General features: G+C 33.7%; 1 long non-coding RNA gene across 1 annotated transcript in view; it reads left to right on the forward strand.

Moving 5' to 3' along the window:
* The window catches only part of LOC134757105 (uncharacterized), a 33515-nt gene extending 22517 nt beyond the window's left edge, over positions 1 to 10998 (forward strand). The window contains exons 2-3 of the long non-coding RNA XR_010130716.1: positions 8201 to 8325; positions 10885 to 10998. This is a non-coding gene — a long non-coding RNA (uncharacterized lncRNA). The remainder of the gene's footprint in view (positions 1 to 8200; positions 8326 to 10884) is intronic.
* The last annotated feature ends 3305 nt before the right edge of the window (positions 10999 to 14303 follow it).

Here is a 14303-nt window from a genome sequence, read left to right on the forward strand (position 1 = left end):
AATATCTCAATATGTTAAAGATAAGTATTCTTAACCAGATATTCTGGATTTAATAATAAAATAGATAAAGAATGAATATTTAAATCAAGTTTATCTTATTATGTAAGATAAGATAGGTATTTATCTTACCTATCTTAAAAATATGGAAGTAAAATGAGATGAAATAAATGCAGTTGCATTTTTTATGATGGCTATGTTGTCAATGAATAGTATAGAAATTTAAAATTAACATATAACTTATTTTTATCATTTTTTGAAGGAAGTTTGTACATAGATATTCAGTATATTAGAAAAATGATTGAGAAAAGATTGCTATTTTATTTCAAAGAAAATATTGTTTCTAATAAGTAATCCTTGGCCTTTCAGCATAACATTTATATCTTTGTCATGAGTCAGTACAAATAGAATTTTGAATGCATGAATAAACAAATATTAAATTTAGAAGAAGTTAAATTAATTACCACGGGTAATATAATGACATAACTTCCATAAGCTATTACAACATGACATCAAACCTGCTGGCTTTAACACAAAAGACCTATTCTTTAGCTGCTGAGCTGAAAATTGGTGTTGGCAGACAAAAAGAAGCCAATTTCATTTTTAAGAGCACAACTAAATGCTAATTACAAAAAACTGATTTAAAGTTACCAGAGGGAACATTTTTCACCAGTCTTATGAAAAGAACTGCTACGCAATACTGAATTAATTTAGACATCAAGATATGTCTTTTCATCTTGCATTATATTAGTTCAATATTAGTCTTAGAGGAGATAAAAGCATGAAGTTAAACTTTTCATCTGCTGTATCTTTATTTTTGCCTCTGTAGTATGGGGAATCCTTCCTTTCCATACTGACTGTTGGTATTTTGAGTATGAAATATAATAGGAAAAAATAGAAGTAGAATGTTTAATAAGTTATAGGACTAATTATTAGGAAACATTTAAATTTTCATAGACATAATGAAAATGAAACTCAAATAGGTATATACTCATATTTACTTTCTACTGTATTTCATTGAATGATGAATCATGTAGTAAAGAAAAAATATTTGTGAATAACATAAATAAATAACTAGCCAAGAAAGATAATAGTCTTCAAGTTCCTATATTTATATTTAGTTGTTTAGTATCATCATTAATCTTGCATTTAAGTTATCAAATTATTTCTCAATTCTTTTATCTGTTTTCTAACATGTTATTAAAATTGTAGACATAGAAGAAAATGTTTTAGATATTGGTCCAGTTTGTATATCATTTTATTGAGGTTTGTTGGCATTTTCCACATTTAATAAATGAAATAAACCGTGGACAAAAAACTTCTTTTGGAGATTAATTTTAAGGACTTTTTTTCTAAAACATAAATATATGGTGAAAAACACAAAAGCATTAGATTAAAGGAAACCAATACATCCACATCTGAAAAAAATTTTAACATAGATATTTCTAATTCAATCATACTCCTTGAATTTTAAACATGAATCTTTCTCAGCCTGTTGCTATATATACAGAGAACGTAGTCATGGTACTCTTTTTTCTCCGGAGGAAGTCGTTTGTAGTAAAATCTCATGCAGTTTTCAGTGATTTATTTAGGACCAAATCTATTGAAGAAACTTTAAATTAATATTATAGCCACTTAGAAAAACTTTTAGAGAAAGAAATTAGATTGAATAGCATAGTTTTACTTTATCAAGTACAGGCAAGAACAAAAGATCCCTAGGGGATTATGAATTTGAGAACATCTTACTTTTAGCTTTCAACATGAAATGTTAAAACACACATGGGAACAAGTCTGAAATAAATGCTCACAGAATACAAATTTGTGTGCTTAAGGTGAAACAGAAGAACAAAAAAGAAATACAACATATTAACATCTCAAGAATGAAAAGAAAAGAATGTGGAATCAAAATTTTAGGAGCTGACTTTATAGTTATCATTGACTAGGAAATTAAAATATTAATGGAATTTTATATGTTATTATATAAAAATATTGGCAGTATTTTGAAGGTGGGTAAGGGCAATAGATTTAGCCTTCATATAAAGGCTAGTGGAAGTGGCTGAATCAAGAGGGAATGAGTTCCCTATCTGTGTAGTTACTCACTCTTCTGCATCAAATGAGAGAGGGGACCAGGTTGAAAGTTAGAACATAGCTACCCGAGGTTTCTTTGCAAGGATCAATGAATGTGTCCTCAACCGTGTGCACTCCCAGCTACTCTGGAAGTCAAAATAGGAGTAACATGCCTAAATACACTTTCAAGTTATGGAGAGTGGTAGCGTTCACTTGTGCAGCTGACTTGCTTGAAACAGGCAACATCATTAGAAATGTGTTCATTCAACAAATAAGTACTAAGTGCCTACAATGTGCTAAGAACTTTGACAGGTATCAGAATATAGCAGTGAACAAGGAAGAATCTGTTACTGGTCACATGAAACTTATAGGTATATTTTAGGAAAATCTCTGGATTGTGAGGAAGTTAAACTACATGGTGTCTAAATCCCCTTTTAAAATTTCATTTGTCAAGGTGTGATGGGAGTAATTACTGTACAATGATATGACAGTATAAGATAGTTGTTTTGTTTGTTTGTTGCCACTGTGATATTCACAATGAAGAACACAATTCTTTTATCCAAAGCGGCCTTAATATGACTACTTCAGCTTTCCACAACCACAATCCAGCACTGTGCAGGAACTTCTCTAGAAACTCTTCATTGTTCATATCCAAATCAAAATCTGTATCTGGATTAATCAAAATCTGTATCAAGATTTTACTTGATAAAGTAAAATCTCCTGTGTCTGGAGATTTTAAATAAACTGATCCTCTGAGAAATATTACACATTCTTTCCCTTGGTTTCTAGCAATTTTATAGTAACTTCTTATTTCAATGAGACTATCTGAACAGAGTGAAAATCAGTTGAGGCTCAACAAGCACTAACTCAGTCATCATTTAATTCTATGTGCTGATTATATTTTAATTTCTGTACTCATTCACTTTTCTCTATAATAGTGCTTAAAACTTTATGACCTCATATTCTCTGGTCCACCAAGGTAATATCAAATGTATGATAGATATCGCCATCTCATTGAGAATAAAACACTTTGTTTAATAAGGCTTATATTACTTGGCTTTACATCTACTACTGGTTGTTGACACCTAATGATCTCTTGGATAAACTCATGTATTCCTTGATGTCTTTTACTTTTGCTTCACAATCTTCTTGCCCGCTCTAATTTTGTAGTTCTGAGGGACTTTGATGTTTTTGTGAATAATCTTTTCAATAGCATGGTAATTTGGTTTCTTGATCGCCCCTCCTCTAATGATTGTTTTTCCCACCTTGCCCTACTCACTTTCATATTCATACTCCAGAACTCGATTTTTCTTTCTTTATTTCTCTTCTTTATATAAATCTCATTGGAAAACTTTACACAGGAAACAGAAAGTGTTTTGTGCTCCAAACCCCATTCTGGTGAGCTAGTAAGATCTGTAGGGCATATTACCAGGTCAGAGATTGTCAATGACAATCCCAGACCTTTCATAGTGTTTCATTGAAAACATGAAGTTATGGAATAATTAACACATGATGATCTCTTATTCTTATATTGTACATGGTCAACAATTGCAACCATTTGTCCTTTAACCTCAGGAGCACTTTTAGCCCACAATCCCAACTACTCTCTCCCTATTCATGGGATCTTCTTCCCTTTAGTTTCCTCTGATTCTAGCTAACATACTATAATTTGTTTTGTATTTTTTTCTTACCATTACTATTAACATTTACCTTTCTCTCCTTTCATTTCTGCTTGGGGAAACCAAGCTAAACCAAATCAAACCAACCCAAACCAAAACAAATACCATGTGTGAGCAAACTCTCTGCCTTCTCTACACCTGCACTGAAACAACTAAACCATGCAGAAAACAATCTCCTAGGCATGCTGATGATACCGCCTGTGTAATCAAAATCATCTACAGCCTCTGAGCCCCCAAACAATCAATTTTTCTGAATACATTACTGTAGCCAACTTGTTCTCCTGTTGTCTAGTGTTGAAAGATCAGATGTAGGAAAACTTGGATAAAATTGGGAACTCTAGGTGGCAGAAGATGATACAGTAAAAAGAAACAAAGAAAAGAGATGACTAGGACTCCTGGGTTAAAGGTTATATGCATATACAATTTTGATAGCTACTTCCAGATTATCTTCCCCAGAGGTTGAAGCTATTTATATTTCTTCTAGTAACACGTGACAGCACTCGATTCCTCAACCCTTTCCTCTGTTGAATGTTAACAACTCATTTCATATTTCCCAATCCGATGGATACAGATAGTATCTCATTCTTATTTTAATTTACAGTTTTCTGAGTAATGGTGAGATGAATTGCCTATTAATATAAATTGATTGTCTTTCTACTAGGTCATTTTTCATTCTTTTGAAATTTTTAGAAGCTCTTTGTTAGAGAATCGTTGTTTTCCTTTTCATATTGTTGTAAATATTGTCTCTGACATTTATCTTTATGTAGATTTTTCTTTTTTATTAAACATAAATCAACATGTTTTATGTGGTTGCATGACTATATATTTTTCATTTGACTCCTGCATATTCTATCTTACTTAAGAAATTCTCACAATTCTGTTGAATCTTCAGTGGTACAGTTTAACAATTCATAGCAAGTGGTTCTAGTGTGGAGCATTTAATAATTCTGGTTCTGTCTCATCCACCTGAACACATAATACCTTTGCCGCTGTCAATCTGTTCATGCTGTACTGTCCCACTCTATTTGGACTTCTTATGAAACAGGCTCCAATTCTTTGAATAAAACAATGAAATCATTCTTAGTTTTATTATATTTATTCTTCCAAAAATTAACTCTTTTGCTATAAATGATCCCCCACTAGTAGCAGATGATATAATGCTCAGAAAATAATTCTAATTTATTTAAAATATTATTTTAAATTATTAACACAACAAAGAAATTAGTTTAAATTTTAGGCTATTTCAATAGATAGTATACTTCAGTCATAAAAATCATGGCCTTGGAACTAGATACACCTTACAATAAATTCTATTCACCACATAAGCAACATAAATAAGCTCCATGAACTTCAGTTTCCACAATTGTAAATGGAAGTATTGAACATTGTTGTTAAGGCAATTAAATATAATGTGTAAAGCAAACTGAAGATAGTCACTTATCTGGCACATAGTAAAATGGTAGAATAAAAAGGTAACTATTTTTTGAAAGCAATAGTTATTTCAGTTTAAATAGCTAGTGATGTGTTTAGTGATAAGAAATCCTTCCAACATTCTTGGTGGCTCTCTAGTAGGTATTACAGGGCATAGTTAATATCCTTCTCCATCCTTTAAGATTAATTATTCCCCTGATGGTGTCAACTTTTGTAAGATCTTGTCCATATCTCACTAAAATTCGTGAGAAGGGAGTCCATATCTAATACCACTATAACTGTGCCTGGTAATCTGCACACTGGAAATACTGGGACATGAGCTATGTTTGTTAAACTTGAAAAAATTTAAGTATTAAAAATATTTTCCCATCAGCAATAGCAGCAAAGATTTTATTGACCAATGATATGGATGTTGTTTGTGCTGCCTTTTCACAGTATACTCATACTATTTTTTAGCGTTTCACTTTAACATTCGTCTGTGTGCCAGAAAAAAATGGTCTAAGCAAAATCAGTCAGTCCTTTGAGTATTATTGCCAGGTCAGTGCAAAACCTTGTGAATAAATGTTTGAACTCTGTTTTTTTGTTGTTGTTGCAGAAGAAAAAGGAACCTTTTCTTAATGTGGTTCCATAGATGTGATGCCATAGATGGATCCATATGAAATAATACAGTAACACATCAAAAGAACTTCAAACATAGTGCAAAAAGCCATCACTGGAAGATAAGTTACCATTTAGAGAACTGTACATAGAAAGGTGTGGGAGGTTAGATTGATGTGCACTGATTTGAAGACACACACTGATATGACACACTCTTATGTCTTTTATCTTTTTTCCCCTAAGGGCAACAATCACAAAATAGGCCAATCCCATTTAGATTTATTCTGCCATAGATAACTTAAAAAGAAAACTTATTGACATTTAACTTTATTTTATTTTATTTTAAATATTGTCCATTTTTATTTATTTCTCTGGATGTTGAAGATAAGCAAAAAATGAAAGAAGAGTTATGCAATTTAAGAATAATTGTTACTAGAGAAAGTCAATATGAATTAAAATTAAAATTAAATTAAAGTTAAAATTAAAATTAAATATGAAACTATCTTTTGGTATGTACTAAGATTTAGGTGGGAATTTGAACTACAGTTTGTAAAAAAAGAATAAATCTAGTAGTATTTTTAAAAATTGCTCTGTGGTCATTATATGTAAAACTTTTGTGTAATACAGACTTTTGCCTTCCCATAAAACATCATTTCTGTCTGGAATGTAATACTGATAGGGTAATGAGGACACTATATTTATACATATTTTATATACATGCATTTCACCTTACGTTAATGCAACAACACATTTTTATAATGTAAACAATGACATATAATAATTAAAATTATCGTGATAACCTTCAATAAATATTCAAATGTTCTAGGCAATATTATAAGGACTTTACATATGAAGTAAAATAAATGTCATTATCATCATCATTTTGCTACTGAGAGTTATCTTATTTGATCAAGGTCTCGGAGCTAGAAAGTGGTGTCAGTGGGATTCATGTCTATTTACATGAAGTATGCATAGGTACATTTAATAAAGTAGTGAATTAAAGAATAATTTATTGTATATCACCTATGTGCCAAGCATTTCTATGCCCTGAAATAGAGCAAACAGTCAAAATCTCTTCTTCCCAGAAATTCATACGTGAGTTTTAGTTAAAAATATTAAACAACTAAATAAGTATACACTGTATTGCCAATTAGAGGTGTATGGTATGAAGAAAATTAAAGTACACCAAGTGATAGGGATTTGAAGGTTTAGAATGAGCTTTGAGAAGGTGGCCTCTGAACAGAGACCTGAATACTGTATAGGAATGACCCATGCAGATATGTGGAGGAAGAGAATTACAGGGAGAGAGAAGAGCAAGTCTGTACACTTTAGGTTGCCCCAAGCTTGGAACAGTAATGAAAAGCAAAATGACCAAAGAATGGATCATAGGAAGAGGGAGAAAGAGTAGTAGGAAAATGAGATGATTCTGAGAGTGAGCATGAGATCAGATAGTGTATACCAAGGTAAGAATTCTGTATTTTATTCTAAGGGTGAGTGGAAATAATTAGAGAGTTGAGACCCGGAGAGTGGCTGGATCAGATTTGTATTTTATAAAGGTGGCTTTGAGTTCTGTGTGGTCAATCACCATTATGGAAAGACCAGGAACAAGTCTGTGTCTGTTTTCTGCATTCGCTGTCATGAGAAATGCTGGGGGTTAGACTATTTGAGGTGGTGGTGGGAGTAATTCTGGATAGATCTGATTGATTAATGAATTGCACTGGCCTCCTTTTCCTTGCAATATTTAGAGTTACACAAATATGCCATTGTTTATTTTTTCTTTCTCTAGAACAGGTATACTGCTATACTTTGAACAGAAGAGACAACTCAATAAATGCCTATTGAGTAAATGAATGACAGAAATGTATCTCTTTCTTATTTTGCATATCTATTTTCACATGCAGTATTGAATAATGTATTATCTCAACGTACTGTGGTAAATTCATCATATTCCATAGCTTCAAGGTCATCTTTTGTCTATACTTGCCTAAGTAATCTTAAAATGTGACATGGAGCATTGGGCTTCAAAATAAATACTCTTTTCTTGAAAAGTGAATATCACCCTATCTTCTAAACATCATCAATGCTAACCCTTATTTTTGTATATTTCTCAAATACCCAGCAGATGAATTGTTACACCAATCTTCATACTCTTTATTAGATCTGGGGAAAAGTCCAAAGAATTATTAAAACATTGGATAAAAAGAAAATTTCTAATGCTTCCATTATTTTTATCATTACAGGTTTTAAATGATAAACTAATAATTTCATTTTCAGTATATAAACAACGAATGAAGAACCTGAAAAAGATATATTTTCTTAAGACTGTTAAATTGTTTTTGAACACTACGCTGAATATACAGATTTTTTTTTCCCTGGCACTTTGCCTCTTCCTTGCTTTTGTGAGACATGTTTTTTTCTCTGAATCACAGAAACCATAGATGTAAAGGTGAAGAGTGTTGGCAAATACACTTTCTGCCATGTGGAAAAAGCTGGCCTTCAGTGAAAGGGAGAAATGCAGCAGACACACATGGAGACTCTGAGGCAAGAAACAAAGGTGAGCCCTGGCAGTGTTCAAGCCCCAATAGTGCTTTCCTGGGGCTCTGTTTGGCACCATGCCTATCTTGTAAAGTCCTTGCTTAGTGTGAGCTGGATTGATAACAGAGACTTAAATAATACAAACAACTGCTTAAAAGACATGTTCAGAATACTTGGAATAAATGCATGACTCCTCATTGTGAGTATTTAACAAGCACATTTAAAATGTAAGATTCTATAATTTTGTTTAAAAGGAATTAATGTATTTTTGTATTATTAATCTATAGATGATATAATCTTTATTGAGAAACTCAGCTACCTCAAAACTGTACAAATGAGAGTCATCACTAGTGATGTCATTAAGTTCCATGACTTTAAAAAAGATTAGGTTGGTGCAAATGTAATGGCGAAAACCACAATTACATTTGCAGCAACGTAATACTATTCCTATGTGATTTCCAAATTTATGTCTGTAGGGCAGATCTTTTCACTTGAGTTCATGCTCATATAACTCATATTCTCATATACCTTACATCCCAACATAAATGTGTAATATGCTTTTGCAACTTAACATACACGTTCTCATTTAACACATGCAATCTTTCTTCACATCCCATTGGCTTGGCCCTCAGTCTGCCCATGATCTGAGCACTCCTCACTACCACCATTATTTCCCTGACACAATCATTTCTTACCAAAATAGTTTAAAACCTTCCTTTTTTCCATTTTTATCACATATTTTTTTTTCCATTTTTATCACATAATTTTTTTTATTATACTTTAAGTTTTGGGGTACATGTGCAGAACGTGCAGGTTTGTTGCATAGGTATACATGTGCCATGGTGGTTTGCTTCACCCATCAACCCGTCATCTACATTAAGTATTTTTCCTAATGCTATCCCTCCCCCAGACACCCACCCCCAATAGGTCCCGGTGTGTGATGTTCCCCTCCCTGTGTCCATGTGTTGTCATTGTTTAACTCACACGTATGAGTGAGATTGTGCGGTGTTTAGTTTTCTGTGTTTGTGTTAGTTTGCTGAGAATTATGGTTTCCAGCCTCATCCATGTCCCTGCAAAGGACTTGAACTCATCCTTTTTATAGCTGCATAGTATTCCGTGGTGCATATGTGCCACATTTTCTTTATCCAGTCTATCATTGATGGGCGTTTGTGTTGGTTCCAGGTCTTTGCTGTTGTGAACAGTGCCGCAATAAACATACGTGTGAATGTGTCTTTATACTAGAATGATTTATATTCCTTTGGGTATACACCCAGTAATGGGATTGCTGGGTCAAATAGTATTTCTGGTTCTAGATCCTTGAGTAATTGCCACACTGTCTTCCACAATGGTTGAACTAATTTACACTCCCACCAACAATGTAAAAGCGTTCCTATTTCTCTACATCCTCTCCAGCATCTGTCGTTTCCTAACTTTTTAATGATCACCATTCTATCTGGTGTGAGATGACATCTCATTGTGGTTTTGATTTGCATTTCTCTAATGACCAGTGATGATGAGCATTTTGTTCATATGTTTGTTGGCTGCATACATGCCTTCTTTTGAGAAGTGTTCATTTATATCCTTCGCCCACTTTTTAATGGGGTTGTCTTTTTCTTGTAAATTTGTTTGAGTTCTTTGTAGATTTTGGATAATAGCTGTTTGTCAGATGGATAAATTGCAAAAATTTTCTCCCATTCTCTAGGTCAACTGTTCACTCTGATGATAGTTTCTTTTGCTGTGCAGAAGCTCTTTAGTTTAATTAGATCCCATTTGTCAATTTTGGCTTTTGTTGCCATTGCTTTTGATATTTTAGTCATGAAATCTTTGCCCATGCCTATGTCCTGAATGTTATTGCCTAGGTTTTCTTCTAGAGTTTTTATGGCTTTAGGTCTTATGTTAAAATCTTTAATCCAACTTGAGTTAATTTTTGTTATAAGGTGTAAGGAAGGGGTCCAGTTTCAGTTTTCTATATATGGCTAGACAGTTGTCCCAACACTATTTATTAAACAGGGAATCCTTTCCCCATTGCTTGTTTTTGTCAGGTTTGTCAAAGATCAGATGGTTGTAGATGTGTGGTGTTATTTCTGAGGCTTCTGTTCTGTTTCTTTGCTCTATGTATCTGTTTTGGTACCAGTACAATGCTGTTTTGGTTACTGTAGCCTTGTAGTATAGTTTGAACTCAGGTAGCATGATGCCTCCAGCTTTGTTCTTTTGGATTAGGATCGTCTTGGCTATGTGGGCTCTTTTTTGGTTACAAATGAAATTTAAAGTAGCTTTTTTCTAATTCTGTGAAGAAAGTCAATGATAGCTTAATGGGGCCAGCACTGAATCTATAAATTACTTTGGGCAGTATGGCCATTTTCACAATATTGATTATTCCTATCCATGAACATGGAATGTTTTTCCATTTGTTTTTATCCTCTCTTAATTCCTTGAGCAGTGGTTTGTAGTTCTCCTTGAAGAGGTCCTTCACATCCCTTGTAAGTTGTATTCCTAGGTATTTTATTCTATTTGTAGCAATTGTGAATGGGAGTTCAATCCTGATTTGGCTCTCTGTTGATCTATTATTGATGTGTAGGAATGCTTGTGATTTTTCGAAAGCTAGCAGAAGGCAAGAAATAACTAAGATCAGAGCAGAACTGAAGGAGATAGAGATACAAAAAACCCTTCAAAAAATCAATGAATCCAGGAGCTGTTTTTTTGAAAATATCAACAAACTTCATAGACCACTAGCAAGACTAGTAAAGAAGAAAAGAGAGAAGAATCAAGTAGACACAATAAAAAATGATAAAGGAGATACCACCACTGATCCCACAGAAGTACAAACTACCATCAGAGAATACTATAAACACCTCTACATAAATAAACTAGAAAATCTAGAAGAAATGGATAAATTCCTGGACACATACACCCTTCCAAGTCTAAACCAGGAAGAAGTCAAATCCCTGAATAGAGCAATAACAAGTTTTGAAATTGAGGCAGTATTTAATAGCCTACCAACCATAAAAATTCCAGGACCCGATGGATTCACAGCTGAATCCTACCAGAGGGGCAAAGAGGAGCTGGTACCAATACTTCTGAAACTCTTCCAAACAGTAGAAAAAGAGAGAATCCTCCCTAACTCATTTTGTGAGGTCAGCATCATCCTGATACCAAAACCTGGCATAGACACAACAAAAGAAGAAAATTTGAAGCCAATATCCCTGATGAACATCGATGCGAAAATCCTCAATAAAAATACTGGGAAACTGAATCCAGCAGCACATCAAAAAGCTTATCCACCTCAATCAAGTTGGCTTCATCCCTGGGATGCAAGGCTGGTTCAACATGTGCAAATCCATAAACATAATCCATGACATAAACAGAACCAATGACAAAAACCACATGATTATCTCAATAGATGCAGAAAAGGCCTTCGACAAAATTTAACACCCCTTCATGCTAAAAACTCTCAATAAACTAGGTATCAGTGGAATGTATCTCAAAATAATAAGGCTATTTATGACAAACCCACAGCCAATATCATACTGAATGGGAAAAAACTGGAAGCATTCCCTTTGAAAACTGGCACAAGACAAGAATGGCCTCTCTCACCACTCCTATTCAACATAGTGTTGGAAATTCTGTCCAGGGCAATCAGGCAAGAGAAATAAATAAAGTGTATTCAAATAGGAAGAGAGAAAGTCAAATTGTCCTGTTTGCAGATGACATGATTGTGTACTTAGAAAACCCATCATCTCAGCCCCAAATCTCCTTAAGCTGATAAGCAACTTCAGCAAAATCTCTGGATACAAAATCAAAGTTTAATACCTTCTAAACCTGTCTTATTTCTTCTTTCATTGTCCTTTTCAGGAAGAATGGTTACAATAAAACAAAAGTTAGATCACTCACTTCTCAGTTAAGAAGTCTTCAATAATTTCCCTTCTCTTTTAGAGTAAAAGCTGAAGTCAGATTTAGCTGATTTCTCTGACCCATCTACTACCATCTCTGGACTCAATTTTTCCTTCTCGATGGCAGCCACACTGTCCTTTCACTGTGTCCTGAATACTCCAGGCAGTTTCCCCCAGAGTGTCAGACTTGATGTTTCTATGGTCCATGATGATCTTTACCTAGATGAATGTGAGTTTTGCTCTTTCACCTTCTGTACTAGTCAAGTTCCAAATATTGATTCACAATTTTTAAGTATTTAAAACAGGCATTTTAAATATTTTGAAATAGCAGATTTAACACATGGTATTTGCTATCTCCTGCTGGGAATACTAAATACACATGAATTTAAAACAGTAGGGAGCTATCTACCTCTTTCTTTCATTGCCAAAAGAAGAGACAATATTATTAGACTGTAAGATCTGGGGTCAAGAAGAAAATGTTGGAACCACAGTTACCCCATTCAGTAAAAGAGCCAGAGGCAAAGCAATGCTAGAGGCACTGCCCAAAACATAGGTGGGCAAAAGGGAACACTCTGGCTTCTTTCTTCCCCTTAGTTTTCAATGCTCTCCTTTAGCCAAACCTAGCTAGATGCTGCTGGTCTAGATCAGAATGCCTTGCATATACAGCAGAGCAAAAGAGGGCTGAGAAGTGTAACTAAGGAAAGACACACTCATTCCAGCATACCTTTATTCAGCTCTTTATTCAGATATCCTTCAGTCTGGCCTTCTCTAATCACTTCATCTAAAATTGCATATCCCAGGTCCCCCTGGAATTTCCTATACTTCCTTATTATGCAATTTTCTTTATAGTATTTGTCAGTATTAAACACAATATGTTTTATTTTTTAATAAAATATTTTCTTTGTCTCTTTCTCCCAATAGAATTTGAACTTCTAGGGGCATGGACCACTGCTCTTTTTATCCACTGCTGACTCCTCAGTCCCTGAGAATGTTTCTTTCACATAGTAATTGCCCATTAAATATTTTTGAATGAATAATTGAATGAGCACTTAAAATGAATGTGAAAATGGCTTTGCATACCTTGAACTAGAATAGTTTCATTTAAGAGAAGTTTAGACAGTCAATGCAGAGCTAGTTAATATAAATATTATATGCAATTTTAAGATACCAGGTGAAATCATGTTTCTGTGTAATAAAAAAATCCAAGACATCAGTTATACACATGACAATGAAGCATCCCAGCAAGCAGGTACACTGACAACAAAAAGCCATAGCCATTGAGCCATCTAATAATTCAAGTTAAAATAAAAAGGCATAATAGTCCAAGTCCCCCTAGAGTAAGGCCAAACAGACAGTCAATATCTCTAAATACATGACTAAGTTACTGCTGTCTACAAAAACTGATGACCCTGAGGATAAAAAATTTAAATAAACACATATTTTATTTTCCACAATTTATAGAGATGTAGAAGAGCAATCAATGTATTTGTTAAAGCTTTTCCACAAATGTTGTAAAACTCAATAACACTCCAAGCTTAAAAGTTTAGATTGTATTTCTACAAAATAATTTTATAGGAAATACCTTTGATGCTGGATAAATTAAATTGTTCCTTGTATGTGTTTTATATATATAATGTACGTATAAATATGAAGTATCTTAAAAATTGTGTGATTTTTAGTCAGAAAACAATTTCAAATTATGTACAAATTATTTGACTTTAGGCAAGTTATTAAACTGCTTTGCAATTAAGGTTTTTCATTTACAGGCCTATTGCAAGAATTAAATGAAATAACATTAATCCTTTCAATTACCACATTACCTAGCACATAGAGAATGTCGTATTAAGTCTTTTTAAATGCCATTACATATACCCAAAGAGAGCTGAGTGCATATGTAAATTAGAAAATTGCATTTGGTACAAAAAATTAGATGAGCATGGTGGTACACACCTGTGGTCCCAGTTGCTCTGGAGGCTGAGGCAGGAGAATCGCTGGAACCCTGGAGGCAGAGGCTGTAGTGAGCCGAGATCATGCCACTGTACTCCAGCCTGGGCAACAGAGCGAGACTCTCTCTCTCAAAAAAAAATTGCATTTGGCTGCATACGAG

Source organism: Gorilla gorilla, chromosome 15 (genome assembly GCF_029281585.2).
Source record: "Gorilla gorilla gorilla isolate KB3781 chromosome 15, NHGRI_mGorGor1-v2.1_pri, whole genome shotgun sequence".
In the NCBI taxonomy this organism is placed as follows: domain Eukaryota; kingdom Metazoa; phylum Chordata; class Mammalia; order Primates; family Hominidae; genus Gorilla; species Gorilla gorilla.